Raw genomic sequence first — 8,412 nt, 5'->3', positions numbered from 1 at the left:
GATGTTTTTTGGAAAATCACCGATGGTGAATATTCACTTTCAACCTAAAATTCATATCTATTACTTCTAATCCTCGGATAGATCTTCCTACTGAAGTATCGTATGTGTCAAACGAAGATCGTATGGTAAAGTTATGACCTCAAGAAGTTAATGTACCAATTTACCCCAATGGGGCCCATAGTTTGGAATTTCATCTCCTAGGGGTAGGTTTGGGGTTTCCATAGTTTCTCAATAATAAATAGGCCCTTAAGCCTCATTATAACACACTTTAGAGGTATGTAGCCGCCACATCTCTTCTCAGAGATAAGCTACCATCGCTTGAGCTAATTTATTTCCATTCAGTATGTAAGCATATTTCAGTTCTTTGATATTAATTAAATGAAGTTTTATTTCAGCTTCATCTCTGTGTTTATGTCTGTATCTGTAACTTTTTGTGTTCTTGTTTAAATTCGGATCACATTATGGCTAGTGTGTTGTCCTTTATGGAAACTTGATAAATATGTCAACATTGTGATAACAGGATGATTATGCAGATTGATACGAATGCTACAGGTGATATGGACAGAGAAATGGTAGATCAAAGATAGATGGATGTTAAATATGATGTTTGGGAAACTATATGTGGATCCTATGCAGAAGGGTCGCGTACATACGCAAGTATTGTGAAGAAAAGTCATGTACATAATCCTCACTATTGTAATTTGAATATAATGAGTCTTTAACATGGTATTGGCACATAGTAGTGAGTGCGAAAACAGTTATTTGATACCATCAAAGAATACCAATGTAATTACTAAGGGATTGGCCTAAGGTATTGGCTAAGGCTAAAGATATATAAGGAGATGGAGATCAAACTGTTAAGTGTGCAAGTTCTGGGTTGTCTATGAATGATTTGATCTGAAACAGGTGTGCACCAAGGAGGAAGGAGAAGAATTAGATCTGGAAAATTTGGAATAAGTTGACATATATTATTACTTGTTCCAAATATCAAAGTATATAATATTGATGAAACTATGATACTATGATCTAAATGATTTATTCATAAGTCTATAGTATTGATAGTAAAGGTTGTGGAAAGTGAAATTGTGTTTGCAGCAAAAGTTTTTCAGATATGTACGCAGATCTGTTTGGGCATAGTCATGTATGTACATGGATCCATCTTTGTAGGGTCGTGTATATGTTTTTCGAAATAATTTTTAGTATGTGCAAATCTGTATGCGGGTGTTGAGCATGGTAAGTGCGTACATACACTGATATTCCTTGTGGAAGTCGTGTACACAAACTAGGGTTTGATCTGATGATTGATGTTTATAGCTGATGTTGTCTAGTTTACTTGTTGTTGTATGTAGATGACGTCTCTATCATGATGATTTATGTTTAACAGTGAAAATTGAGGTAACTTGGTTGAATTGATCAGTTTTAATGATACAGAAGTTTGACTGGGTATATGATCTATGGGATATAATTGGTTCATAAATCTGTGATTGGTTCAGTAATATGTAATTGGTGAAATGGTTTATGTAATATGATGTTTCATTGTTTAGTATTCTAAGATATGTACGCAGGTTTTATACATAGAAGATATGTATATACACGAGTATTATTCAATATAGTCACGTATATAATTTGTTGTTTTTTTAATTTATGTTTGGGTTTTTCATTCAGTGATTTGATGCTTCAGAATTTTAGTTGATTTGCAATGTTACAGTGTCTCAGTTTCAGTGTTTCAGTTTGTTTGGGTTTATGGTTGATATGGGTCTAGTTTGAAAATGTTATGAAAGGTGACCTACATGTTTTATGATGATTGTTTGATAGGTGGATCTAGTTTGAAATATTTTGAAAAGTGGTCCATAAGGAGTTGAGGGTTGCAACCTTCAGAAAGGGGTAGAAGCTCCATTCCTATAGGAGTCAGTAAAAGAGTTCATGGGGTTGTAGCTCCCTTCAAGTGGATTCCATAGAACAAGAGAATATTGTAGCCTTATGCAAGTGGGTGCTTGCGTACTGACAAGAGTTTGCATGAATATAAATGTACCATTTTCTTTATATCATAAGAAAGAAGACAGAGATAGCAGCAATGGTGGTTTTCTCCCACATTGGGTTTCCACCTAAAATCTTGGTGTTCTATGTGTTTTTTTTGTGATTTTTTTATGTTCTTCATTGCATACTAAAAAATAATGAATCTACTGATGCACTGATTGAAGATAATTATCTAATGGAATACATAAAAATTAGTAAACTAGATATAATATGGTTTCCTTCTCTAAAGTAGCATACATACGGAGGTTGTCTTAATAACAATAGCGTATATTTCTTTTTCAGAATATGAAATTTGGAAGTTTTAATTTAAAATAATGATTCACGCTACCCTCCCCCCCCACCTCCTCCCCCCCCCCCCCCGCCCCCTCTCAGTATTTTTCCCAACAATTGGTATGAGAAGAGGTCCCTCGGGAAAAGCTTGATCACTTCAAGGGAGATCAATCAATATGAGTAGTCAAGAGGGAGTATATTCTATTAGACCACCTTTGTTTAATGGAACTAAATTTGCGTTTTGAAAAGTAAGAATGAGAGCATATTTGCAGTCACTTCTGATGTATGGGCAATCGTTGAAGGAGGATATCAATATCCATCCTCCATTCCCACAGATGATGCAAGGAAGAAATAGTATGAGACTAATGCAAAGGCAGTCAATGCTTTCTTAGGAAGCTTGGAAGAATTAGAATTTGTGAAGGTTAATATGCAATTGAATACTGAAAAAGGTATATGGAACAAGATTATCCAGAGCTATGAAAGTAACACTAAGGTAAAGAGTGCTAAACTTCAAACGTTTAGAATCCAATATGAAACTCTTAGAATGCATAATGATGAAAGTATTGCAAGTTTTTTCCTTATGTTAAATGAGATCATTAACTCAATGAAAAATATTGGTGACGAAGTAAAAGATTCAATTGTTGTTGAGAAAATTCTAATATCTCTAACACCTAAGTTCGATTCCAAAGTCTCTGTCGTTGAAGAAACGCAGGATTTGAAGAAACTCACTATTGAAAAACTCCATGGGATTTTAACAGCTTATAAAATGAGAAAAGTGGGTCCATCAGATATCAAAGAAGCAACATTCAAAGTTACATGCAAAGGGAAGGAAAAGGAAGAGCTTAAGGAAACAAGTTTCATTTCAGACGAAGAAGAAGTGAATTTCGTAAAGAAATTCCAAGTAGGAAGTGGCAAGTTTAGAGGTAAGATTCATTTCAAATATGTTTCCTGTGGAAGGGTTGGTCATAATGCTGCTAAATGTCCTTATAAACAAAATCATGAGAAAGGGAAGAATCCTTCAAAAGGAAATGTTAAATGAAGGTTTCATAACAAGAAAATATTTTATACTCACGAAGATAGTGAATATTCTTCCAATAATGAGGATGTTGAATCTAATCAATATTGTCAATTTCTTATGGCATTTGAAGAAAAATGTGTAGATGAATATGATGATGTTTGTATGGATTCTCTAGAAGAAAAGGATATTTTTAAGGAAAATACTCTGGTTGAAGAAATAACTCAATTAAAAATTTGTCTAGAAGAAGCTAAATTAACTGAAGAAGTTTTGAAGAAACAAGTTCTAGAAAATGAAAGGCACTGTGAAAAATTAGAACTTGAAATAGTGGGTCTAAGAAAGGAACTTGAGAAAACAAGGGCTTTAAATCTTATATTTGCTAAAGCATATGTTGCTTTAGAAGAGATCATAAAAGTGCAATGCTCTCCTCTAATCAAGATAGGTATTTGATACAATTCAAATGGTGAATCATCAAAAACTATAAAATCTTCTGAAGTGGGTACAAGAAGCTACCTCAATGCAGTAAAAGGAAGTAGCCATTAGAATTATAGTTCTTAGCAAAATAAAGGATGATCAAATATCTCTCAAACAAAACAACCTTAACATAATCAAAGGGAAAGATATTCAAGAATGTATTATACTTTGAGGTACTCCTACTTCAATGGTCAATGCTTCACTTCTCATAATTTTGGTCACAAATTTGTTCAGTGTGTTGCTTATAAAACTATTATGACTAGAGAAGCGATAAAACAAAAGAATGAGATCAGGGAAAATAAATATTCTTATAATTTTTTCTCACCTCTTCAATATGAAATTGAATATTCTATTTGCAATGACTTTGGTCATAAAGAAACTGAATGCAGAAGCAAAATGGGACCATCTTACTAGCATGAGCAGAAGACAATAACACCCAAGGTATGGAAAAATAAAACTACAGACTTTGAAAATTGTGGTCTAGCTTTGTATGCAGGAGATCAAGAAAATATGTGGTACATTGACAGCGGATGTTCGAAGCATATGACAAGTGACAAAGATAATTTTATGTCTTTTAATGAAATAAAGAAAGAAAAGATTGTAACTTTTGGTAATAACTCACCTGTTGCTATCAACGAGAAAGGAACCATGTTGTTAAAGAAAAATACCAAGGCTGGAAATGTTTTATTTGTTGATGGATTAAGACATAAATCGTTAAGTGTTAGTCAAATGTGTGACCAAGGGCATGAAGTTGTTTTTAGATCAAAGAACTATGTGGTAAGAAATCTGGACATGCGTAAGATCATAATGAAGGGAACAAGAACTCCAAGAAATGTCTATGTCTTGGAAGGCGACCAAGAACATTGGTATTTAAGCAAATATGAAGAAAGTTGGATTTGGCACAAAAGGTTGGGACACCTTAGCTTTTCTCAATTATACAAATCAAGCAGAATGGGAGCATTTCGTGACTTACCAACATCTCTCCACCTGAAAATAGAATCTGCAAATCATGTCAATTTGGTAAGAAAACCAAAGTTCAGTTTAATGCTAAAGAAGGTACTTCAAGTAAGCCACTTGAAATCATTCATACCTATTTTGTGGTCCTATGAGAAATAAGTCTCTTCGTGGTGAATAATACTTCATATTACCCATTGATGATTTTACAAGAATGTGTTGGATTAGATTACTAAAACATAAAGATGAAGCATTTGATAAATTTAAAGTATTCAAGGCTCTAGTAGAAAATGAGATTGATTTAAAAATCAAATGTATTAGATCTCATAGAGGATGAGATTTCATATCAAATGAGTTTTTCAATTTCTGTGAATAGAATGGCATCAAAAGATAGTTTTATATAGCTAAGACTCCTCAACAAAATGGAGTGGCAGAAAGAATGAACAGAACAATCCAACAAATGACACAAACCATACTTGATGAGTCAGTAACACCGTATACCTTCTTGGGGGAAGAAACACATATAGCCATGAATATTCTTAACAAATCTCATGTTTTAGTAAACAATGATAAAATTCCACATGAACTATGGTATGGTAAGCCTACAACTATCAAACACTTTAGAATCTTTGGAAGCGAATGTTACATAAAGAAAAATGATGATAAGCTTGGAAAACTTGAATCTAGAGCTGATGAAGAAATCCTTATTGGATACTCTTCTAGAAGCAAGAGATATAAATGTTATAATAAAAGGCTTCAAAATATTTTTGAATGCATAGATGTTGTAATTGATGAAGCATCCATGGGTACCAAAAGAGAAGAACCAGTATATGATGAACCTCGCCCTACTACTACAAGCCAAAAGGTTGTAGGATAAGTAAATAGAGAAGCATCGAAAGAAGGAAATGAAGATACAGATACATCCAAAAAGGCTCCTTCAAGGTATGTCCAGAAAAGTCATCCTGAATCTCAAATTATAGGTGAAAAGGAAGCAAAAATACAAACTAGAAGAACTCTTGTTGGAACTTCTAGTTACTCAGCCTTACTATCCACAATTTAACTTCAAAATGTGAATCAAGCAAGCAAAGATGAATGTTTGGTTAAGGCAATGCATGATAACGTGATCAAATAGAAAAGAACCATACATGGGAATTAGTCCCAAGGCCTCATGATAAAAATATTATTGGGACAAAACAGGTGTTCCAAAACAAACTAAATGAAAATGGAGAATTAATTTGAAACAAAGCAAGAATTATATGCAAAGGCTATGCTCAACAGGAAGGGCAGACTTTGAATAAACATTTGCACCTGTAGCTAGACTTGAATCCAAATAATGTTTCTTGCATTTTCAAGTTTTCATAACTTTAAAGTATATCAAATGGATGTTAAATTTGCATTCTTAAATGGGGATCTAGAAGAAGAGGTCTATATAGAACAACGTGAAGGGTTCATTCTTGGCAATGATAAAAATCATGTGTGAAAACTTAAGAAGGCATTGTATTGATTAAAATAAGTTCCTCGTGCATGGTGTTATCGTATTGACAGTTACCTTTAGCAACAAGGGTTCAAAAACGAGTCTATAGCTAGAAACCTATATATCGCAATTGATAAATATAAACTCTTGATAGTTGTTATTTATGTAGTTGACATCATATTTTGAAGCAATGTAGAGTCTATGAGTCAAGGATTTGCTTCAGTTATGCAACAATGATTTGAAATGTCTCGACTTGGTGAACTAACGTACTTTCTTGGTCCTCAAGTTCAACAAACTAAGAATGGTATCTTAATTTTTCAAACTAAGTACCTCAAATAGATTTTGAAGAAATATGGAATGGAAGACCGCAAGTGGGTATGCACATCAATGGTAACAAGATGCAATCTTAGTCAAAATGATGATTCTCCATTAGTAAATCAACCAGAATATAGATCTATGATTGGAAGCTTGCTCTACCTTACAGGTACAAGACCAGACATTATGCATGCAGTTGGAATTGTTGGATGATTTCAAGCAAATCCTAAGGAAACTCATCCCCAAGAAGTTAAGAGATAATTCAAGTATCTACAAGGAACTCAATATTTTGGTCTATGGTATCCCAAATATGAAAACTTTTCACTTCATGCTTACACAATTGCAGATTGGGTAGGTAATATTAATGATTGCAAGAGTACTAGTGGAGGAGCACTTTATTTGGGACCCCACTTGATTTCATGGTTCAACAAGAAACAAAGTTCCATTGCTTTATCTACTACTGAGGCATAATATGTTATTGATGCATCTTGTTTTACTCAACTTTTATGGATAATCCAAACATTGCAAGACATTCAAGTCACTTTTACTCAACCAGTACCTATTCTCTATGACAATACGAGTGCCATAAATATCTCTAAGAAGCCTATCATGCACTCAAAAACCAAGCACACCCCAATAAAATATCATTTTCTGAGAGAACAGATGCTTGAACAAAAACTAAACTGAAGTATGTTTCTTCAAAGGATCAAGTTACATATATATTTACAAAGCCACTACCACGTGATTCCTTTGAATATATCAGGCAAAAATTAGGAATGATTCATGCTTCATCACTCTAATAATTATTTTGACAGGTATGCCATGTTCACGGGGAGTTGTGACTATAAGTTACTATAGTTTACTTTTTGTACGCATATGAAATGAAGGGTAGTCGCATATGTACATGGTCTTTGAAGTATACAGACACGTGTACATCTTAGTGATTGATAAAAATTGCATGGACTTAGGGAGAGCCACCTATATGCATTCACCATTTCATGTTTGGTCTTCTGTTTATGACATTAGTTTGCTACTTTCTGTTAGTTCAGAGGGAAAAACACTTATAATCCTAAATTCCCTTGTTGGCATTACAGTTCCATAAGCATGTCTTGTTGCATATATTTTCTAATGTCTAGATACTTCTTTGTTACTATTGGAGATTTATATGTTGTTGTTATGTCACTAGTTATTAATGATGCATTGATTCAAAATGATAAAGTTATCTATTGACATGCTTGATGAAGAGGATGTGTCTGATATGGTCAGTATTGATGATTGGTACCATGATGATGAGGATGTTCATGTTACTTTTATGTTGTTGATATCAAATATTCATGTTGCAAGTTCATATATGCTATATGGTGGTTGTTGATGACTATCATGATCTTACAACCTCATTGTTGAGGTCGTGGTTTTGGTTATATATTTCCCTTGATGTAAAGGTCGTGTAAAGACTCATAATGTAGTTGTTGTAATATCCAGTCATGTATGGTCTATCAGGATCAAGTCATTTTTTGTATGTAATCCATTATTTTGGGAAATTGATGTAATGTTGGGTCAAATATGTAACCCCATTGTGTTGCGTGATTGATGTAATCATGACTCATTGATCATAAGAAATGTCATTTTTGAGTCATACAGTCTTGTATTCTATTGAATATCTTTGGAAGGTTCAGCGTATGCTGAGGGGCAGCATGGTTAGGATGTAATTCTCATATTCAGCAGATCAGACCTGCAAGGATCCTCCCTCCACAAGAGGAAGATAAGTCTTTATTCCACATTAGTCAGCCATTTTCCCTTGACGTCAAGGGGGGGAGAAGCTTGGAAAAATATCTTAGTATTTGCAGGTGTGTTTGCATGTGTTTACGGATGA

The sequence above is a fragment of the Pinus tabuliformis genome, chromosome 7, assembly GCF_031772625.1.
Source record: "Pinus tabuliformis cultivar Carrire ecotype Pingquan chromosome 7, CPIR1, whole genome shotgun sequence".
Lineage (NCBI taxonomy): Eukaryota > Viridiplantae > Streptophyta > Pinopsida > Pinales > Pinaceae > Pinus > Pinus tabuliformis.
Note: the sequence above shows the minus strand (reverse complement) of the source record.